Genomic DNA, 22,123 nt, shown 5'->3' with positions numbered 1-22,123 from the left:
GATAAAATTTCCTACAATTTGGAGTTTTAGGCAAAGAAGAAAATGTTAGAATAAGGGAGGCAATGCCACCTGTTATTTGCATGCATGTTCTTAAGAATAGTAACTGAAAACCTGACAGCAAAGCAGGAAGCATCTATTAAACACACATTTTGCTTCTTAACAACACTGGTTAAAGCTGCCCTATAAGAACTTGAATGATGGTTGATCTTCCCCTTATGCCAATCCTGCTAGTATGTTTGAACTAGCAGTAGCATGTCAACACACCAGTACTCCCAAAAGTATTGAAGAAAGCAGGTATGTGGAAGTGTCATCATAACAAGGGAGATTCAAGGAGCAATGACTAATGTCAAGCATCTTTTGCTGCCAAACCCGATTAAAGGACAGTTTCTGTGCAGTGGCCTGATGGAACAGCAGAGCAGACTGCATCTATTAGCAATGCATGGCTGATGCTGCCATGTAGAAAGTGAAAAAACTGGGTGGTAGAAATCCTTTCTGTAACTAATGTATTAAAAATGAGGACTTCAACTGTTTTTTCCTTAAATTAAATAGGCTGCTATTAGGTTCCCCTACCACACAGTTAAAACAGTAAAATGCAAAGACTGTGGTCCAGCAAACATTACAGGTTCTACTGGTTTCAGTGGGATTTAGTCACAAATGAGCAACAACTAATAAATCCCATGTCTTTCCATGAGTCTTAGGCTGAAGTTCTAAACATGCTTACTTGGAACATATATTGAACACAGTGGGACTTACTTCTGAGTAAAAATCCAGGCGAAGCCCATTAGAATGTTAGGATCTCTCTCCCCATCCCCTCCCTGCTCCTCCTGCAGCTTTTTGCATAGCACAAAAATCTGTTCCAGAGCAGAACAACTTTAAAAACAAGCCAAAATATGTAGGAGACATTATTTTGATACATGATTGACAGTGAAGACCTATTTCCTAGACAGCCATATCAAATTGCTTCAGTGGTGCTGCTTATATTGCAGGCTATGTTCTTACATTCTGTCTGTATGTTGGAAATCTGTTTGTACTGAGGCAACCACACTCAGCTGCACCTCATATCCACATTCTCTAGCTTGCAGTCAAATACAGATACATTGTAATTTTAAACTAAATTTGGATTTCATTAGTAGATGAAAAAAACTACTTGTAATAACATCTCTATGAAGAATTGCTATTATGTTGCCTTTATAACTTACTGTTTCTTAAAAACATGATTTATTTTTTTTAAAAATGTAACTTTTTAGATAAGGAAAATAGGCTTGTGAAGTTAGGATATTATTGAATAATATCCATGCAAGCTTTGGGATATTGCTTTAGAGAGAAAGTCCAAGCACTTAATTTGGCACTTAATACCGTTCATGGTCATTTTGAAAAGGTTTAGTATTTTAATGTGTAGACGTTATAAAAGTCCATTTATGAATAGCAGTGTAATCTGGGATGGGCCCTGTTTCAAAAGGGAACAGAATGCAGGAGAGGGTGCACTCAATCAAATGTCACTTTGTTCTGTATCCGTTTTTATGCATCTGACTACAGAACCTCCAAATCATTGCTCATTTGTTTGCTTTGTGTCTAGCTATATACCTAATAGCTAGAGAAAGGTGTAACAACTTGTTAAAGCCATCAGTACTTTAGTGTTTCTTCTCATAACACTATGAATTCCATCTAGGGGAAACTTACTTATTCTTTCCATGCATAATTGGGTGAAATTGAAAGTAAGAGTGAAGGCAGAAGTTTGGATTAGTAAAGGACGAAGTTCACAGAAGAAAAATTCTACTGCCAACTGCAGCCCCCTCTGCCTCCATTCCAGGCTCTCTGGGTGATCAAGAGCCATTTCCCAGTGTGGGATGTTTTGTAGAGTGCTGCTGGGGAAGAGGAACTGCCAGAATCTGCCCTCCATGTTAACTCACAGCACAATTCTACACATTTCTACTCAGAAGTAAGTCTCATTGAGTTCAATGGCACTTCCAGGTAAATGGAATAGGATTGAAACATTAAGGAAGTGCATGGAAGGAAGTTTTCTCATCCCTTCCTCCTCTAGCTACCTCTGCATCCTATGCCACATTGTCCAGGGACCTTCACTGGCTCTTCAGAGAGACCTTTTGGAAAAAAAAAAAAAAAAAAGAATTGCAGGAGGCATGAGGAACTTTTTCTTCTAAACAATTCCTTTAGTTAATGTATCTTCGGAGCCAAGCCAGAATTTATATATAGGTTGACTGGCATAAATCCTGGTCATTATGGTCTTACTGCTTCATTAGTGTAGATGGACACACATTTTGGGCAATGAGTTTGGCAACATTGACTGCATTTTGCAGCATTTGTATTTGTGGCAGATTATGAATGTTAAAATGGACTCAAAAATCAATTTCCTCTGCATTAGAGGTGCAATCCTAGATGGGACTACTCACAAGTAAATCCCAATCATTTCAAGCTCATACCCACCCAAGAAGGGGGTATGGGATTGAAATCCTAGAAATATGCCAGTTTTTATGCTTGTAAGCAAATATTACTCAGTGCATAAGATTTATGTCAGTCAACCTACTTTAAAAGTAACCCAGCTCATGGTGGACATGTCTAGTGAGAATGTAACTCACAGCATACCTGTCAAAGGAAAAGACTGTGTTTCCTTATGATTCAGCTGTCCAGAGAATCTGTATGTTGTTCTTTGAGCCAGATATTTAGATTGAGAACATGCTTGCTTTCTCTTGCTGAATCCTATTGTTTGTGACAGCTTTCCTCCTTGTGAACCCTCCTTTGGATGCAGGAAGTCTCCTAGAGTTGACTGAACAAATAATGTGAAGCAAGGAGAGAGAAAAAAATCACAGGAACATCTATCTTTGAACGAGTTGGCATCACTTTTTGATACATGCTCTTCTGACAGACCCTACTGAATAAAGAGCATGACAGCAGGGTCTCACCTGCTTATTACCACAGCAGAAAGTTGAGTAGCTTGGAGCAGTAATAGGCAACAACAAAAATCTCACAGGCTATATCCAGTCCTGCTTGTGATTATGAATTCCAGGGGACCTTCTCTGAACTTGCTGTATTTCATGGGCTTATGTAAGGTGCTAATTTGTTAGAATGGCAAGCAGCTCTTCTCTTCTAGCTCCATAAGTACTTTCTTTTTACATATGACTAAGACTTAAGTCTGATTTAAAAATAAGGTTTTGTTCTGGCAACCAGCCATCTGCCTCTTGCATGTGTTGTTCATTTTTTAGGTTATTATTAGCAACCCATCAACAATGTGAACCAGACATTGAACAGAACACAAAAGTGATAGGGTTGACTGCACAGTAGGTTTATAAACTAAGTAAGCTGAGTATGAGACTTAAAAATGTATTTAATGATAAAGGTAGGGGAATAATCTGGTAGCAGATAGTGCAGATAAATCATTTGGGGGAGTAGCTAAAAGGGTTTAGGTTGAAGTACTTAATAGAAGGAGACAGCTTATTTAATAATCTCAGGGAAGCATGTTCAGCATAGGTGTAGAATATGACTGCAGCAGAAGTCAGTACTAGCCCTATTTTGTTGAATGCCAACTGTAATGCCTGCAGGTGGGAGCTATGTTGCTTCTAAATTCTATGTACCAGTGAACACTCTGTTGGCAGTTTATAGACTTCATGAAATGCTACATGGACATGAGGGCCTAACAGTAGATGTACTTCTGTTGAGCCAAGAGAAAGGGAAGAGACATAGTAAGCAAAACAGCAGTAGAGGTATAAATTATGAACTTGAAGAAGCATGGCCTCATATGTTACATGAACATGGGATACAGAAGTAAGAGTAGAAATGAAGAGGTAATAGAATGAGGAAATAAATCTTTAAATATAAAATTTGGTGATTTACAGCCACTGCTCTTCATTTTGTTTCTTTAAACATCTAGGCTACTAACACAAGGTAGTAAATATTTATACATGTATAAATGCATTGTCTGAATGGCCTTAACTCTTAATATGTAGTATAGCTTTCCATGCTCTTTTAATTATCATATAACTGGCATGAATTACAGTAGCATAAACTACTCAGGTTTTGATTTCAGAGAAAGAGTAAAGCTGATATTCCGCACATATAACCAAAGGAAAAAACAGCATTTTGCAGAAAGAATAGCACTTCACTCAAGAGTCCTTAGCCATCTGTCAGTGAAGCAGTTAGCAAAGCCCTGTAGTAAATGTGATGTTTACCTAGGGATGCCAGTTAAAAGCTTAAAAATGATGTGATACAACGGAGATTCCTTGTGCTAGGATAAGGGAGAGAGAAGAGATCCCAATAATAAGCTATATGTCTGCCTATATTATATGCTTTAAAAGTATATTTGCAATTTTCAGATAACTTGGGAAGAGAGTCTGTTGTTATCGATCGCCAACCCTCCTTTTGTTTGCCTATGTATGTAATATAACAAGCGAAGTAAATGTACTAGTTGAGATCCTTGTCATTTGAAATGTATATTGCTTCATATTTGCTTTAGTTAATATACTTAAGTTTAAATTAATTTAATGTTACTTGAATGGACATCTCATCCAAAGTTTCTGTTGGGTGAGAGAAAAACTCACTATCAGAATGTAAGAGAACATTCTGCACAGATACTATAGTTCATATGGAAGATATAGTTTTTATAGAGGGGTTTTGGAAGGATTTTTAAGAATTATTCTTCACAATCTTCTTTAGATATTCTTCTTCTGCATTTCTTCATGGATTACACGCATTTCAGAGGGAGCAACACATTCTGAGCGTGAGAGCAAAAGACACCTTACTACTAAATAGCAGTGTATTCTGTCGATAAAGCATATGGGCCTACAAGGTAATTGCTGAAAATTGGCCTAGTCTCATGGAAAGGCAATATGAGTACGGTGAAATAAGATTCTTATGGTTGCAAAGGTGAGGTGAATCAGTTGGACTATTGGTGAATAGAGACAGAATTTAGGAAGGATAAATTGTCCCAGCTAATCTATTTGTGAATTTATATCACAAATGTTGGGGACTCCTGATCTAGCTCCTGTATCAACACTGTGACCCAGACACAGCACTGATATGATGTTGCTAGTTCTATGGTCATTTTTCAGTGTTTTAATTGCAAAGGCACTCTTTGGAACAGTTATTCTAAGATCATATTTCCTTTAAATATAAACTGATGTGCAAGTAATTTTAAATCCTGATGGGAAAGTATTTTCCATCTTCTAATTACCTTATCCTTTATCTAAGGAGGTAGAAGTGCTTTCTGAATCTTATTTTGTTGGTCTAATAGCAAACAGAGATTACATTTAAGTTTTAGAGTAAATTATTTCACAGTTTTAAATGGTGCTTATTCTTTGAGTAGGGATAGCTTGCAACATTTGACTGAACTTTTTCCCCACAACAAATTATACTGGTAACAAATTGTATTACAACCAACTTCAATGCTAGATTTCATAATTCAACATGACAGAGCAAAACTTAAGGTCATTTAATGAAATGTTTGAGAAAAATAGATGATTTGGGTATATTGAATAGGGTACACTTATGACCCACTACTCTGCATACTACTAGAACCACAAAAAAGTTAACCAATGCACAAACTTAAACTGAAAGTAATTCTGTTACATTATCATAAATCTAAAGCCTCCTGACCCATGGGTTCTTCACTGAGATAGTCAAGTTGTCAACTGCTCTTCAGTATTTCTGAAACTGACAAGTGCTGGGGTTGCATTCTGCAGTTATATACTGCTCCAGTAGATAAACCGTTAAACCACAACTATTTTTACAGTATGTTATGAGTCATGAGCAATTCAATCTGCTCTAAGAAATTATGAATCAGTTCTATAAACATATATATTCTGAGCGGAGGATATATGTGAACAGGGTATTTTCTCAAATTGCCATTTTAAAATCCAACCAAATAAAAGTATGACAAATTTGCAGAGGTAAGGGAAGGGAAGTTGCAGAAAGCTCCAGATGCCCCAGCATTTTGCTTGCTTCCTTCATTTCTCCCTGCAGCTTTTCATTTTTCCAACTCACCTTCAGCTTGTACCTAAGTTTACTGTAAAGGCTAGTACTGAAAGTCCATATCTGCTCATTTTGTATAACCATGCATATTCCACTTCCCCTGCTACAACCCACGTGACATGCTTACCATAATTAAACCATAACACAGAGTAAAGAATAAAGAACAGAGTTCCAAATAAAATTACTAATATCAGGATAATGATCCAGCAGCAGTGTATTAACTAAAAGCAATTAAAGTCTGGATGGCTTTAATTGGGTAGCTCCCAGATAAGAGCTACAAGAAGTGAGCTGCAACCTTTGTACAAATGAACAAGGAGGTGATTTAATTAGGTAATTCTTAGAATAGTAAAGTTGGGAGGGGCCAGAAGGCCATTGGGTTCAGCCCCCTGCTCAGTGCAGGACACCAGGTTAAATCATTCCTCTCAGATGGCTGTCCAGTTGCATCTTAATCTCAGAACTCAGATGCCATAGCTTAAAAGGCTTTGCTTCTCTTCTAGTGGTTCTCATCCATTTTTAACTTAGGAAATCTTATATAACTTGAATCTAAAGAGACAAGGGGGCTCATACATGGGCAGCACCAATAGCAACTACCATGGCAGTTGCTAGCCTTCACATGTCATTGTTTTTGTACCTTGTTCCCCAGAGTCAAATTCATATCAAGGTGTCCCTGTGGACCATTTGTGGAACATTGACTCTGCTGTCTGGGTTGTCCATTAGGACCCAGAAATATTTATATTGATTGCTTGTCCCTCTAAGAGCATAATATTTACATTTACACAGAAGTATGTCTGCCTCTGTTCATTGGAGATATTCCCCAGTAAGTGTTAATAGTTGCAGCCTTAATTGTGCTTGCAGAATGCCAGAACTCATACCAGTAATACTTTCTTCACCTCTCTTTATACATACCTTTTCCATTTAAGATATTTATAAAGAATCTAAATAAGAGGAAGTTCTCATGTTAGTAAATGTTGTTTCAGAACCAGAGACTGATTCTACTAGTTCACTTTGGAAGGAAAGGTCTGCCATCAAACTTAAACAAGACATGCTGGCTGAAGTTTTTGTTAGTAGGGTACTGTTTGCATAGTCCTTGTTAGCAAATTCACAGTAAGTCCTTAAATCCTTTCCCCAACCTGGGAATTCAGTCTGTATGGCTCAAGTCCCATATGTTTTACTGAGCCTTTGACTCCTGGCTGGTTGCTTATATAGCATCTTCTTTAAATATACCTGCACTTTCTGCATTTTAGTTTCCTTTGATCTCACTGCTTACTAATTCCACTTCCCAAGGCCAACTATGTGTACATGATGCAACTCAGGATTTCAAGCATCTGATAAAGTGGACTGTAGTCCAGTGCCACTTCAGGACTTGAGGGCCCTAAGGTGAAACACTTTCAGTGGGCCTCTACATTGCTGATCTACCATGTATTATTTATTAAATACATTTTTATACTGCTCAATTGCCTGAAGATTCCTTACCATCTCATTGTCTTCATCACAAGCTACTATTGCTCTTCATCCTCTTACTTGTCAATTGCAACCACCTGGTTGCTTGACAGGCATGGAGCCACAGCTTGTAGGCACTGGTATCTGCTTCTCCTTCTCACTGGCACTGTTCAATATTTACTGCCCCTCCTTCTCACCTGTTGCCTAGGCCAGAATGAGAGGCAGGTGAACAAATGGGTTGCAGTGAAGAAAAGGAAAAGCAACTCCGGGGGAATCTGGTTGGTGGGCACCTCCTAGAGCAAGTGCCCAACAATGCCTACCCTTAGCACTGCCCTTGCTGTAGTCTATAGAAACTTATGCAATAATGTGAGAAGTGGGGCACAGTGATTAACAATGTGGGACTGAGACTCAAGTGATCTGGATTCTAGTCGCCACTTGGCCATGGAGCTCACTGGGTGACTATGGCTCAGTTGCAGACTCTAGGATCAACCTACTTCACAGGGTTGTTGTTGTGAGGGTAAGGCTGAGAAGAGGAGAATTATATAAGCTGCCTTGAGTTTCTTGGAAGAAAAAAGATAGGATATAAATATACTAAACAAACAAATATGACCTTTGTTGGTCTTCTGCAAGACTCATGGCACGTTTTTCATTTATATGAAGTCAGTACATGATGACTTTCCTCTTCAGTACCTTCTAATATAGAGATGATAAATGATAGATGACAGAGATGTCTATGGGATGATTCAGTAAGTTTTAATGGAGTGCTTCCCTGTGCTGCTACTCTTTCCCTTCTGTTTGCCAGCAAAATCTCTCACAGTAGCTGCTGGTCAGCTTTTCCCATGCTGTTGAAGTTACTTTCCATATTGCTGCTGGGATGGCTGCAGCAATTTCAAGTCAGTGTGATAATGACAATGCACATATTTTTCCTCATTCAAGGCTTTATGGGAAATATCCATTTAAGCTTGGCTTGGAGGAGAATTCACAACTCCTTTCAAAGTGTGCTGCAAGTTGGTTGCAGTAATACCAATGAAAAAAGAAACTGGTATTGCTAGATGCGGAGGAAAAAACCCAACAGCAATGTAGCTGTACTTTGGATTCCTGCCAAAGCAGCATTCTGATTTGTCGTAAGTGAATGAAAAACTGCATAACTTATTGTCTTTGATCTCTTACCATTCTCTCTAGTGTTTAAGCTCTGTTCTGCATTAGATTAAGCACATTGTTCAGCACTAAAGAAAACTAGATAAATATGCATGTGCCCATCATATCTAGCAGTATTTTAAAACCTACCAATATAGACAGAACAAAACATTTTGCTAAAGAAACTATGTCACACAGTCACAAAATGCAGTCATTACAAAGCAATAAAAGGGGATACAAAACACCAGTAAATACACTGACCAGCTTAAAATGCCCAGACATACAGTGGAAAAAATTGATTTGGCATCAAAACAATTGCAAGTTCAGTGCCAGCTAGATTTCCATGGAGAACATGTTCTATCAGTGGGGTGCCATAACAGACAAATCTATTGCTCTACCACTTGTGGTACAGCACCTTAAGAGTAGGATCCCTTGTAGTTCTTAAGACATGAGCAGACAAATACAGGTAGAGACAGATATTTGGAGGTAAATGCCAGCACCTTGAACTGGGCTTAGAAGTAACTTCTTTTGAATTGCTATAATATGATTCCGTCTGGTTACATCCATTAATGTTCTAGCAGTCTCATGCTAACTGAAGCTTCCAGGTCATCTTCAAGGACAGCTCCTCATAAAAGGCATTATAATAGGCAATATTCATTACCGTAGTAAATGAACATCTATGTTCACTTTTAATTATGCCAGTCTCTGGAATTCATTAAACTAGCATAGTGACATTTGTCCTTTCCTGATAGCCAATCTGTGCAACTGTGCATGAAACTTAATGTATTATCTGTAACTTCTAAAGTTTCAGTAAAGGCCATGATAGCTTCTTGAAATTATAAAACTGCGATTCTTGACACTTAAAGTGTTCCTTATCTAGTCAAGTTTTCTCTGTACATTAAAATGTAATTTTCGAATAAATGCCATATTTCAGGTTTCATGTAAAACTTAGCTTATATTTTAAAGGTTGCACAGTTGTCTCTTTAAGAGATTGTTCAGTTTAGTTCTAAGCTTGATAACTTAGAACAATAGGCTTCAACTGGCAAACAAAAGTGATGAAAGTAAGACAGAAAAATTCTGTGATAGGAGTTAAAACACTGATAAGATATTGCCAGGCAGAATGATGTGTAAATAAAGGCGTAGATATTGTTTACATGAAAGGAGCTGCTGGTTGCTGGCACCACTTTGTTCATTGAAATAAATCACACTGAGTTGGATGAAGCAGTGATCCATTTCTCTTCCAACTGAACTATTAGAAAGCAGCCCTTCTTTGTGTCCTGGCATTGTTGATTGTATCTTGAACTGCAGTGCAAATACAATTCTCTACTGTATTACTATATAGAACACCTCTCAGGGAGTAGTATTTATGCTCCATGATTTTAATAAGAAATCTCTTCTTTTGGGACAGAAAGATTTTTATAATGGATTTCCCGTTGCAGAAAGAATCCCCTGTAACTAAGGGCTTCTCTACACAAAGATTATATTCCAGCACTGTGGAATGTTGTCTTCTAGATGGCACCCAAGGCTCTCACTGCACATGCTCCTACATAATGCCACATACTGCTTTTCATAACCTTTCACATGTGGGTGGGACTTCCCAAATGCATTCCCATGGAAGCACAAAGTAACTTTACACTGGCAGGAAAATCACCGTTCATGAGTTGCAGTGCTCCACCCCATGAGGAACCTAGTGACCATAGACGAGCTGAGGATGGTTAAAGTTGCAGTACAAAGTGCCTTTGGAAACACAGCCAAGCACCCCTTATTTCACTCTGCCTGTGTGTTGCACAAAGTGTTCTGTGTAAGTTCTCCTCATTTCTTCACCAAAGGAAAGCTGCCCACCAGGTAACCTGGGAGAGCTTAACAGCTTCCCTCACCAAGGGGGTGGAATTATGCAGGATGTGTTATGGAGATATTTCAGTCTTGTGCCATTTCTCAGTTGCAAACTCCTTTCTAGATGCATCTGTGTGGGGGAGGGTGTATTGCACTGTTATTGTTGGCTACTGTTAACATTTCCTCTATACAGTGGCAAGCAAGTACTGCTATCTCCACTGCAAACTCTGTCCCCCATTAGTTAGCTCTGCTGAAGTCAATGTGATTTACTTGTTAGGCCACTGAAAATTACCTGATTTACCTCAGAGTAGACATGCAGTTTAGCTAGTCATTTCTTGAGCAAGAGGGCAATGGAGTCAATCAAGAGGGTTTGAAAACACCCCAAAAACTTCCTCTTTCAAGGGCAAGGAAGATGGGAGGCATTTGCAAGTCAGAGGGGGGAGCCATAAGTGGGGGAGCAGAGAGGCAGAAAAGCAACTGAAGCTTCTACAAGTTGCCCAAGCCCCTTGACTGCTGCTGTGTCCTTCCTTTCATCCTTCTCCCTCCTTGCTCTCTTCATCCCAAATGTCCAACAGATGAAGAATTTCCTGTTGTCACCAAGTCCATCCTCCCAATTCAGTGTGGCAATTGAATCATCCCTGTAGAAACAAAAAGGGAGGAGAGGAAAAGGACAGCAAGTGCAAACATAAACATTTGGGGGGGGGGGCATAGAAAAGGTTGGGAACCACTGTCCTACATACATCCAGACACCCCACAAATTTTAACTCAATGATGCTCCAGGACAATTACAGTAAAATGGCAGCTTGAGTGAGCATGTTCCTTCTTTTCTTATCCTCCATTTTGCTTTGCTGTCAGGTTTTGTTTTCATCAGGTAAAACAGTATTCTAGGTCTCAACTATTGAGCAAAATGGGAAACATTTCACTGTAGGAAAGAATATGTTGAATCATTTTAGTCTCAGTCATTCATTGCAATGCGTACTTCAAATTCTTATAAAAATTGGCTGATTCATACATAATGCTAAACCATGCTGCATGGTTACCACACTGTGGCTGTTGAGACTGAGAAAGAAATCTTGGGAAATGGTTCTCATGGCTTGTTGGCTGCATCCCAGATTATTCAGTATTGGAATGTGAAACAAATTAAAGTGTAATTGTGGAGGATGAGCTAGGTCAGGATTCTGAGATGAAGGAGGCAGAAGTGATTATCTCAAGGCCAGATGCTTAAACCAAGCCAGACAAGTTTCTGGAAACAACCAAGATGTACACAGTGGGAGCTAGGATGAGAATTCTCAGATGCAGCCCCCCCCCCCGACCCCATGACAAGGCATCAGCAGCAGAGGTGGGAGGCTCAGTTGAATGAGCAGTATATGGGGAGGAGGCATTCTTGTTCCCAGAGAACCCTCCCCAAGGGGCTGGCGCTCAGGCATGTTCATAGCTTTGGATCAACAAACTGCTCTGTGCATGCTCAGAGATCTGTTCTGGGTGATTTATTTATTTACTTTTAAATTTATATACTGCAACCTGTAGCCCAGTTTATGGGAGCTGCAGTCCTATACATCTGGAGAGCATCAGGTTGCAAAGGGCAATCTGGCTGCACTGTGAAGAAAGTAAAGTAATATATGTTGCCATCTCAAGTAGCCTTCCACAATTTGCTGCCTTCTGGATGTGTTAGATGAAAATGTCAAGCTTCCCCAGCTAGCTATATTGGCTGGGGGAGGCTGGGAATTGTAGTCTAACACAACTTGATTTGTACTTGGGAGCAATAAAGAAAATTTTGCAAGAAAAAAACCAGTTTGCAGCTTGTGATTGCTTAAAGGATAAGCCTCAGTTTGCAACAAATAATGGTAAACTAGGCCAGGTATTATGGCATTGTAAAAGCTAAGTTTAGAGGGGTACTTTTGTGAATTAATACCACTCCATCCAATCTGATAATATAAGATTTATGGACAGAACCTCAAACCATAAGCTCAGTGGTAATTTTTTATTTTATTTTATTTATTTTTCGATTTATATCCTGCCTTTTTCCTACAAAGGGCTCAAGGCAGCTTACATCATTCTCCTCCACCATCTTATCCCCACAACAACAACCCTGTGAGGTAGGTTGGGCTGAGAGTCTGTGACTGGCCCAAAGTCACCCAGTTGGCTCCATGGCGAGCGGGGAACCTAGAGTCCCAGACCCATGCTCTTAACCGCTACACCACACCTCACACTGGTAATCACTTGCATTGTATGCACAAGGGTCTAGGTCCAACCGCAACATCTCAAGGGAGGGCTGGGAAGATTCCCCCATCTGCAAACCTGGAAAGCCATTGCCCAACAGCATAGACAAAACTGAGCTGGGGGAGCAATGTAGTCAGACTGAGTGTAGTCGGATTCCTACATTGTGTGTCACTTTCTGAATATGAACTATTAGGTTCTCTCAGTTTAACACTCCATATAATCAGGAAGCTTAAATTTACCCCTTGCTGTCAGATCTCTAAGTACTGGAGATAAATGCTGGGAGGTCTATGTACTTGCATAAGAGTTTCAGGAAAAAATGACAGTTTACTTTCAGAAGAAATCAAATGATGTGTTGAAAGTGTAAGAACAGGCAAGTAGGTGAAAGAGATTTGCAGTTCACTTGGTAAATTTCCAAATGTTGCCATTCAAGAGAGGGAAGTGTTTCACCATGAGTCTGAAACTTCTTGAGATGAGAGGCAAGCTGCTTAGAAGGCAAGAGGACCAGACAACAGACCAGAAATCCTATCACAGAATCCAAGGTGTTAGTTGTGGCCTATAAAGCCCTATACAAATTGGAACCAGGCTACCTGAATCATGCTCTTTTTCCAAACAAACCTGGCCAGGTCATAAGAGCTTTAATAGAAGTTGTTCTTTTGAGACAACAAACTGCCTTCAAAAGCATGTTTTGGTGGCAAAAGAAGCGATACAAAGACACGCTGAAAGCCTCTCTCAAGTCCCTCTCTCAAGTCTCGACACCACCTCCAGGGAGACCCTGGCACAAGACCGATCGACATGGCGCACACTGATCCACCAAGGCTGCCAAACTTCTGAAGCCAGAAGGACAACAATAGCACAAGAGAAGCGAGCACTCCGTAAAGCCAGAGTTGCAAATGTTGCAACAGTGGTGCCCACACATGTCTGCCTGACATGTGGCAGAACACTCCGTGCCCATATCGGCCTTATCAGCCACCTGCGGACACACCGTGGACAACTCACAACCCGTTAGATCTCAAGGTCCTCATCAAAAATGATGGACGAACATCTTGGTGGCAATGCAAAAGAGGCTTTTGCAGGTGGTCACTCCCAAACTGTGGAACTCTTTGCCAAAGGAGACTGGTTTTGCTCCCTGACTGCTGTTCTTTCACTGTCATGAAACAACTTTTCTCTTCAATCAAACTAGAAACATAAGTAGATCTGTTGGTCTGGTTGCTGTTTTTATTCTGTTGCTTCTGTGTTTTTACTGTTTTTAATGTATTTGTTTTATTATTGCTTTTTTGTTTTATTTATGGTTGGAAGCCGCCCTTAGTTCTATTTTTCTTGGTAGAAGGACAGGGTACAAATAAAATGATTAAATATTGAATAAAAGGCATAATCCTATGTATGAACAGCCTTAAAACTGGCAACAAGTGGCTCCAGTACAGAAGTACCACTGCTCATTTGTTGTTGTTGTTAGTCACAAAGTCGTGTCCAACCCATCGTGACCCCATGGACAACATTCCTTCAGGCCTTCCTGTCCTCCACCATCCCCCGGAGTCCACTTAAGCTCAGGCCGACTGCTTCAGTGACTCCATCTAGCCACCTCATCCTCTGCCGTCCCCTTCTTCTTTTGCCACCCATTGTTCCCAGCATTAGACTCTTCTCCAGGGAGTCCTTCCTTCTCATTAGGTGGCCAGAGTATTTGAGTTTCATCTCCACTATCTGGCCTTCTAAAGAGCAGTCAGGGTTGATCTCCTCTAGGACTGACCGGTTTGATCGCCTTGCGGTCCAGGGGACTCGCAGGAGTCTCCTCCAGCACCACAATTGAAAGACCTCAATTCTTCGGCGCTCAGCCTTCCTTATGGTCCAACTTTCACAGCCATACATTGCAACTGGGAAAACCATAGCCTTGACTTTTGTTGGCAGGGTGATGTCTCTGCTTTTTAGTATGCTGTCTAGATTTGCCATAGCTTTCCTCCCCAGGAGCAGGCGTCTTTTAATTTCTTGGCTGCAGTCCCCATCTGCGGTGATCTTGGAGCCCAGGAAAATAAAATCTGTCACTACCTCCATTTCTTCTCCATCTATTTGCCAGGAAGTGAGAGGACTGGATGCCATGATCTTAGTTTTCTTAATGTTGAGTTTCAAGCCAACTTTTGCACTCTCCTCCTTCACCTGCATCAAGAGGCTCTTTAGTTCCTCTTCACTTTCTGCCATTAGAGTGGTATTATCTGCATATCTGAGGTTGTTGATATTTCTCCCAGCAATCTTAATTCCAACTGGTGATTCATCTAGCCCTGCGTTTCTCATGATGTGCTCTGCATATAAGTTAAATAGGCAGGGCGACAGTATACAGCCTTGCCGAACTCCTTTCTCAATTTTGAACCAATCAGTGGTTCCGTGTCCAGTTCTCACTGTTGCTTCTTGACCCGCATCTAGGTTTCTCAAGAGACAAATAAGACGGTCACCACTGCTCATTGGGTAAGGATATTTGGTGTGCGGGGAGGAGTGGAACAGTCCAGAGGGGAAAAGGGAGATGTGTATGCATGCATGCATCAGGCCAAGCTCATGTGTGGCCTAAATATACCACACAGATTTTATCATGGGAAAAAATGGAAATCACACACACAGCTCCTCCCACAGAAAATACATATGTGTTCCATAAGAACATGTAGTCTGGAAAAGCTGGATCCAGCAAAATTAAAACGAATCTTCTGGAATTTACATGAGTTGTACACTAGATTCCCTCACCAAGAAAAAAATCCCCTATGATCAAATGAACACTTAAATTACACAGTAAAACATTAATTCTGGTGCTTGCAAGCATCACCATGGCCCCCAAACATGAATCTTTCTGGATCCTATTGATTTGATGGTGCATTTCTTGGCATCCCATATTTGCTGTTTAATGTCATTCTAGGCCAGGTACTCTCTTTTTTGGCTTGGATTTGAACATTCATAGGAAGCTACCTGTTCTGTAGAAAAACAGTTTTGTACTGCATGATGTAACTTTTGGGCAGACAACATATGTCCTATGGGGATTTATATTTAATTGTTTCTATCAACTGTGTAAGAATTGCAACATGTGCAATTCCCAGGGCTTGATGTCACTGTTCATTAAAAAGTTTGAATTTCCAGGTATCTTACTGAGATTTCAGACTAGGGTTTCTAAATTAAGTAGATACCACAATATAAAAGTTGCATTTTGTTTGCAGTCAGATATATCAGTAAGATAGTGTGAATATTGATGAATTCGAGTCCTATAATAAAGAACTGCTCCTTTTCATTTTTAGAACTAAAATAATTGTTTCATGACTCTGTAGCTGAATAAAGATAGTGTTGATTTTTCTGCTTTTCCTTTTGAGCTAAAAGCTAGATTTTTTTCCCTTTTCTTTTGTAGTACCAAATTACTGCAACCAACAGTTTATTCCAGCAATTGGGGAAAGTGCATGAATGCACAAAGTAAGTTTTATATTTTTGTTACTTACTAAGGTAGATACAAAATGAAATGAAACTTCATATTTATACACTTCATTGTCTCCCAGAAAAGAAGCCAAAGTGTCTGACAATAAGTGCAAAATTATAAGTAAAAAACTATCAAAATTGCACTATATTTTAACAGTAAATGAAGTAGTTCAATATCATACGTAATTCTAATGATGTAGTGGATAAGAGTTCAGAACTGGGTCTTAGAAGATCTGGGTTCCAGTCCCCACTCAGCCATGTATCTCCCTGGGTGACTCTGGGCCAGTTACAGACTCTCAGCCCAATCTACCTCACAGGATTTTTGTTGGAAGATAAGATCAAGAGGAGGAGAATTATGTAAGCTGCCTTGAATCCAGAAGGTGGTGCTGGGGGACTTTGGCTCTGCACCATGGCAGTTAAGCCATGGAGTACCGCAGGGTTCCATTCTGTCCCCCTTGCTATTTAATATCTACATGAAACCGCTGGGAGAAGTCATCAGGAGGTTTGGGCTGCGGAGTCATCAGTATGCTGATGACACCCAGCTCTACCTCTCGTTTTCAACCGATCCAGGTGAGGCAGTGGCTGTACTGAACCGGTGCCTGGCCGAGGTGATGGGCTGGATGAGGACCAATAAACTGAGGCTCAATCCAGACAAGACGGAGGTCCTGTTGGTAGTGGGATTGACCTCCTGGGTAGGTGACTTGGACCTTGCCCTGGACAGGGTTGCACTCCTTCTAAAGGACAGGGTCTGCAGCTTGGGAGTGCTACTTGACCCAGAGCTGTCCTTGAAAGCTCAAGTGACTGCGGTGGTAAGGAGTGCTTTCCTTCAGCTTCGGCTAATCCATCAGCTGCATCTCTACCTGGAGGAAGATTGCCTAGCAACAGTGACACATGCATTGGCTACTTCCCGGTTGGATTTCTGCAACGTGCTCTATGTGGGGCTGCCCTTGAAGACAGTCTGGATACTTCAGATGGTGCAAAACAGAGCAGCCAGGTTGCTGATGAGGACTGGGCGTTATTCTCATATAACCCCAGTCCTCTATCAGCTTCACTGGCTTCCCATCGAAGTCCGGGCTCAATTCAAGGTGCTGGTTATTACCTATAAAGCCCTTAATGGCTTGGGACCTGGATACCTAAAGGAACGCCTTCTTCCATATTTGCCCTCCCTCCCCGTGAGATCGGCAGCAGAAGCCCTCCTCCAGGAACCCTCTGTGAAAGACATTAGGAGGCAAAGTACCCGGAGGAGGGCTTTCTCTGCGGTGGCGCCCCATCTGTGGAATGCGCTCCCCAGAGAGGTCCACCTGGCACCGTTGTTATTTGTTTTTTGGTGCCAGGTTAAGACCTTTTTATTTCAGCAATATTTTAATAAGTTTTAATATTGTGTCCTGTATGTTTTTAACTGCAGCCAGTGTGGGTCGATAATTTATTCATGTTATATTTTATTTTATTGTACTTCATTTATGTAAGCCGTCCTGAGGCTTTTGTGACAGGACGGCATATAAATATTCTAAATAAATAAATTCCTTGAAAGGAAAAAAGGTGGGATAGAAACAGAATAAGTAATAATGACAAATTAAGAAATACAAAACATTGCAATAACATATCACTATTTAAACAAAGTATCACATCTATAATTAATCCAATAACAAAATATGCAGCAAGCTCCTTAAAAATGGAAAGAAATATGAAAACTAGAGAACAGTTAGATGACATATCCACAAGGTGGCTACTGTGCAGAAGGCATTTTAGTAACATAAGCATGAATTAAGGAAACATTCTACTCTGTAGCCTTCTGAGGATTCCTGTTAAAATAATGTCTTATTACATGGCTTGGAGGAGAAATCTGTTTTAAAGTAATCCTGATATAGAAGCTAGTATTTAAAAATGTACCAGGGAAGACTCAGATTCTGAATTAAATGATGGGTAGGTTTGTACATAATGTCAACTTCTTGTAGTGATTTACCATGATGTGTTGGTGGAAATCCCCAAGCATCCACTATGAGTCCAGCAGATGATCAGCCTTATTCCTTTCTTCCCCTCCTTTTAGCTTGCTCCTCCTCATGGTACTCAGGGGACATCACTGGGACAAATGATAGCTTCTCTCTGATAGCTGTCATCATGAGCCAATTGCAGCTTGCTACAACTGTCAAAGAGTCCCCATTGCACAAACAGGGCTTGTGTCCTGAAGTGCAAAGGGGTCAACTTTCTGAGCTGAGACAATATGCAGTTGTACTGTAGGGCACAATCCTGTTTGCACAACGGGGCCAAGGAAGATTTTTATAAAGTCTTCTTCGTCCCTATTGAATAAATAGAGTCAATGCCCTGAGATGCAGTGTGGAGGATGGGGGAAATTTCTGTGATCTCCTTGCCATGCTCCCACCCATTCTGGGGCAGTGGTGTGGAGCAAAGACATCACTTTGCCTCCTGCTTGAGAGGTTTCTTCTTGGGCAGGAGGCAGAAAAACTCCATGTTCTCACTGCAACAATGGTGCAGCAGAGCAAGATGTTGTCTGCTCTTCCTGCCTGAGAGACCTAATCAGGTGAGGAGGCCTGCTCTGCTCTGCACTACTGAGCACAGGACAGCAGCACAGAGAGGACATCCATGCCTCCAGTTGGAGGACTGTCCCCTCAGGCTGGCAGCATGGATGACTACTCCACTCTGTACCATCATGGAGCAGACTCTCGTTGCCATCTCAGGAGGAGACCTCTCCAGCTGGTGGCATGGATGACAGCTTCATTTGCTGCTTCTACCCTGTGCTCTGCATCTTTTGCTTGGGATGGCGGTACAGAGTAGGGTAGATACCCTTCCTGCTAGCTGGAGAGGTCTCTTGAACTGGTAGCACAAGCATGGGCAGTGGTGCCAAGTGCAAACAGCTCAATATGACACCTCTCAATAGGACAGCAGCCCAATTGCACACTGCTCCTGCAGCCACTGGGATTCCATGCAACAGCAGTGGGGGTGAGGAAGACTGGAAAGGCAGTTCCTGCCACTGCTTTGCAAATGACTTTGCTCTAGGTGTGGCGGAGTCACTGATGCATACTGCCACCATAAACCCCAGTGAGACTGGTGGTAGTGGCATGTGGCTGCAATCACTGGCAGCTAACCCCACTGCATGCGGCTGCCCCCTTGTGCAGCCAGAAACAGGAGGCAGAGGGGGAGAAGCCTCTGACAGCCATTCAAATGCTGGTTGGGCATTTTGAGTGCTGTTGTCAGCCACACTTGCTGGTCACCAAGAGTGTCAGGAGGAACTTGCTGCCTTTGGCATGTGGTTTGTTTGTGGAGGGGCTTGATTCACAATGGGTCATGTTGGCATAACAACCCATCATGAGACAAACGCTACAGCACACCATTAGTTCTTATTATGGTTGTTGACCATTATAAGAATCAGTTGTTGCAACCACAAATAGTTTGTATGACCAACCAAGCAACAGCTGGTTGTGTTGTGCAAACCCCATCAATATCTTGAACCACTTTTACTCAGTATTTTAACTGAGGGGTAGTAGCTGAGCACAGAGGAGGAGAGAAGCCATAACTCAGCTTTGGCTGCCCCTGTCTGAGATTTACAGGTCTCAAATGTAAAAGAAAACCCTGAATAAATCGAAGAAATACAACAATCTCTGGTTCTCATTATCTCAAGAGAAGCCTTGTAGTGCTTGGAATAAAGGAGTGTTCTGGGCCCAGAGAAAATCTCTGTGCTCAAGAAGGAATGGATAGTGTAAGTGCCTCTGAAGTTTTCACTAAAAGCACCCTAAAATTCCTTGCCTCTTCTGCAGTTCTTTCTTTTCTCCCCTTCACCTTGTTCCTGGGTGGCTGTTCCCCAGCCCCATAACCTTCCATGTTCTGCAATTTCCCTTGCATAATGCCCTCACAACACAGCCACAACAGTGCAGTTGTATTTTTCTGAAAGTGCCAGCATTACACTCTTCATGTGTACAGAATGAGGCATTAGACTAGGAGTTCCATTAGAGTTCCATTTTCAAGGCATATGTATTCTATCATGCTCCCTTTCAAAGTAAAATATAGCTCCAATTTGCCTGAAATTCTTCACAAATTCTGAATTCACAAGGACAGCAAGAACTGGTAATGCTATAGTTTAGAAATGGAATGAAAGTTAAGTTCTGCTGAGGACAAAATAAATAGTTTCTGTGGAAGTCCACTAAGAATGGTGCATAGCTAATAATAATAATTTAAAAAATTATGCTTCTGGAAGTGGTCCCTTCCTTTCATCAACATACAAGTTTCCTAAATAATTCCCCATGGAGTTCTGTCTGCTGTGTAATATTTCCTTCTAAAACTATATCATCAGATGTTACAGTATAATACACAGCATAAAAAGCTGTAACAATATTCTTGAGCACAGGGGTTCAATATGCTACAGCAGAAAGAGCAGGTTTTGTTGGGGAAACATTAGCCAATGTTTTATTTGAGGCCTGTAAAAGCATCTCACTTGTCTGCACATGTAACTTTCTGTGTAACTATATTTACTCTTAACACTGTTGAGGAAGTTATACTAGTTTGTAGTTCTACAGCTTATACATATACGGAACTATTTTGTCAGCTTAACACATAATGTCATAAATATCTATATTTTCTCTTTCAGAATACTATTGTAAATACCATTTCAGTTGTCTAAATATTTGGAAGGATAAGAGGAGTGCAGAGGCAACCCTAGTCTCCATGCTTCTCCCTGTAATTAGTCTGGTATAACTAGAGTTGCGTTGGAGCCTATATTGTACTGCATTAAAGACAAATGAATTAAATCAGAGTAAAAATATGCTTAAGCTCCACTGAATTCATTTGGCTGAGTTATGCATGTGTCTAAGTTGCACTCACAGAGAATCTAATTCATAATGTCAGGTATCCATTTACCAGTTCATTTTCCTATGTGATATATTCTATCATCCACCAGCAATACCCTTCTACATAGGCTAGCAGTCCAGTTTCTACCCAAGCATTTTTTTCTTGTGTTAATCAGTGTTTTAGTGCCTGTCTGTTATCACCAGAAATTGTGTTTATGATGGGCCTTAATTATCACAGCCTGTACTTTCTGCTTCTCACTTCCTTCTGCTCTCATTGTTTGTTTGTTTATTTATTCATGTATTTATGTGCTGCCTGTAACTGCCAGAATGACATGCTGCCTAAGTGGATCACACAGTAAAATCACCATTCCCCCAGTCATCTGAAACCAAGGACCTACAGCACAGGACATCACCCTCATGCATCCGACGAAGTAATATACAGTACACAAAAGTTATGTCACAGAAAATTTAATCATCTTTCAGATGTTGTAAGACTATTTGATCTTGCTACAGCAACGTAATATGGCTATCCCTTTGGATTTTTTCATAGATTTCATAGAAGCAGCCAATATGAAGTGGCCAAACTCTTATCAGACACCCCATAACTAAGTAATATACTTAGGGTTTGCTCCCACTCAGTTGGTTATCTACATGTTTGCAAGCCCAGTGTGCAAGCAAATGGCTACAACAAATGGAACCTTTTTGAAATTTGCACCAATGAAAATCTGTGTAAATTTTCTCCCTTTTGCTACCTTTCAGAACTAATTGAAAATATTTATGTTATCAGGTACAATTTATCTCTCCATGCCAGTTGCTGGAAACATAAGCAGGACGGTGCTGTTGCATATATCCTGCTTATGGGTATCCCGTTAGCATCTAGTTAGCTACTGTGTGAACAGAATGCTGGATTATTTAGGACTGGTCTAATCTGGTATTGCTGTTTGTTTGCTCTTTTTGGTTAAACAGAACTATCTAGTTCTGCTACTGTCTTCATTTTAATGACTGCTTTTCATAGTTGATTTTTAAGTAAGTAGCTTTTAGTATTTCACATATTTAATATTACACACATTAAATAAATAAATAAATAAATAAATTGTGACATTTCTGACTTTTTTCTCCTATAAGTAGTTTTAGGACACTGCGATTAGCCTGGTGCTCTTAATTGCAAAATCTACTCTTTGAAAGTAATTTTGTTAGACATGGGAAAGACTCAGATACTTTCCCCTTGATAGGGAAATGTTAACCTAAATGGAATGTTTGTTTATGGCTGCAGACTG

General features: G+C 40.5%; 1 protein-coding gene across 6 annotated transcripts in view; it reads left to right on the top strand.

The window, feature by feature from the left end:
* Window positions 1-22,123, top strand: part of MAPRE2 (microtubule associated protein RP/EB family member 2) — a 114,231-nt gene that overhangs the window by 5,043 nt on the left and 87,065 nt on the right. For 3 of the 6 annotated variants that reach the window (XR_006414095.1, XM_044424178.1, XM_044424177.1), the window contains exon 2: window positions 15,983-16,044. The exons of 2 other annotated variants lie outside the window; for them this stretch is intronic. The gene's annotated coding sequence lies outside the window, so the exon portion shown is untranslated. Of the gene's footprint in view, window positions 1-4,777; window positions 4,799-15,982; window positions 16,045-22,123 lie in introns of those variants that run through there. One more of the 6 variants, XM_044424182.1, reaches the window with a different exon arrangement.

The sequence above is a fragment of the Varanus komodoensis genome, unplaced genomic scaffold (genome assembly GCF_004798865.1).
Source record: "Varanus komodoensis strain SLA01 unplaced genomic scaffold, ASM479886v1 scaffold14_1, whole genome shotgun sequence".
NCBI classification, from domain to species: domain Eukaryota; kingdom Metazoa; phylum Chordata; class Lepidosauria; order Squamata; family Varanidae; genus Varanus; species Varanus komodoensis.
Note: the sequence above shows the minus strand (reverse complement) of the source record. Positions and strands in the feature narration are given on the sequence as shown.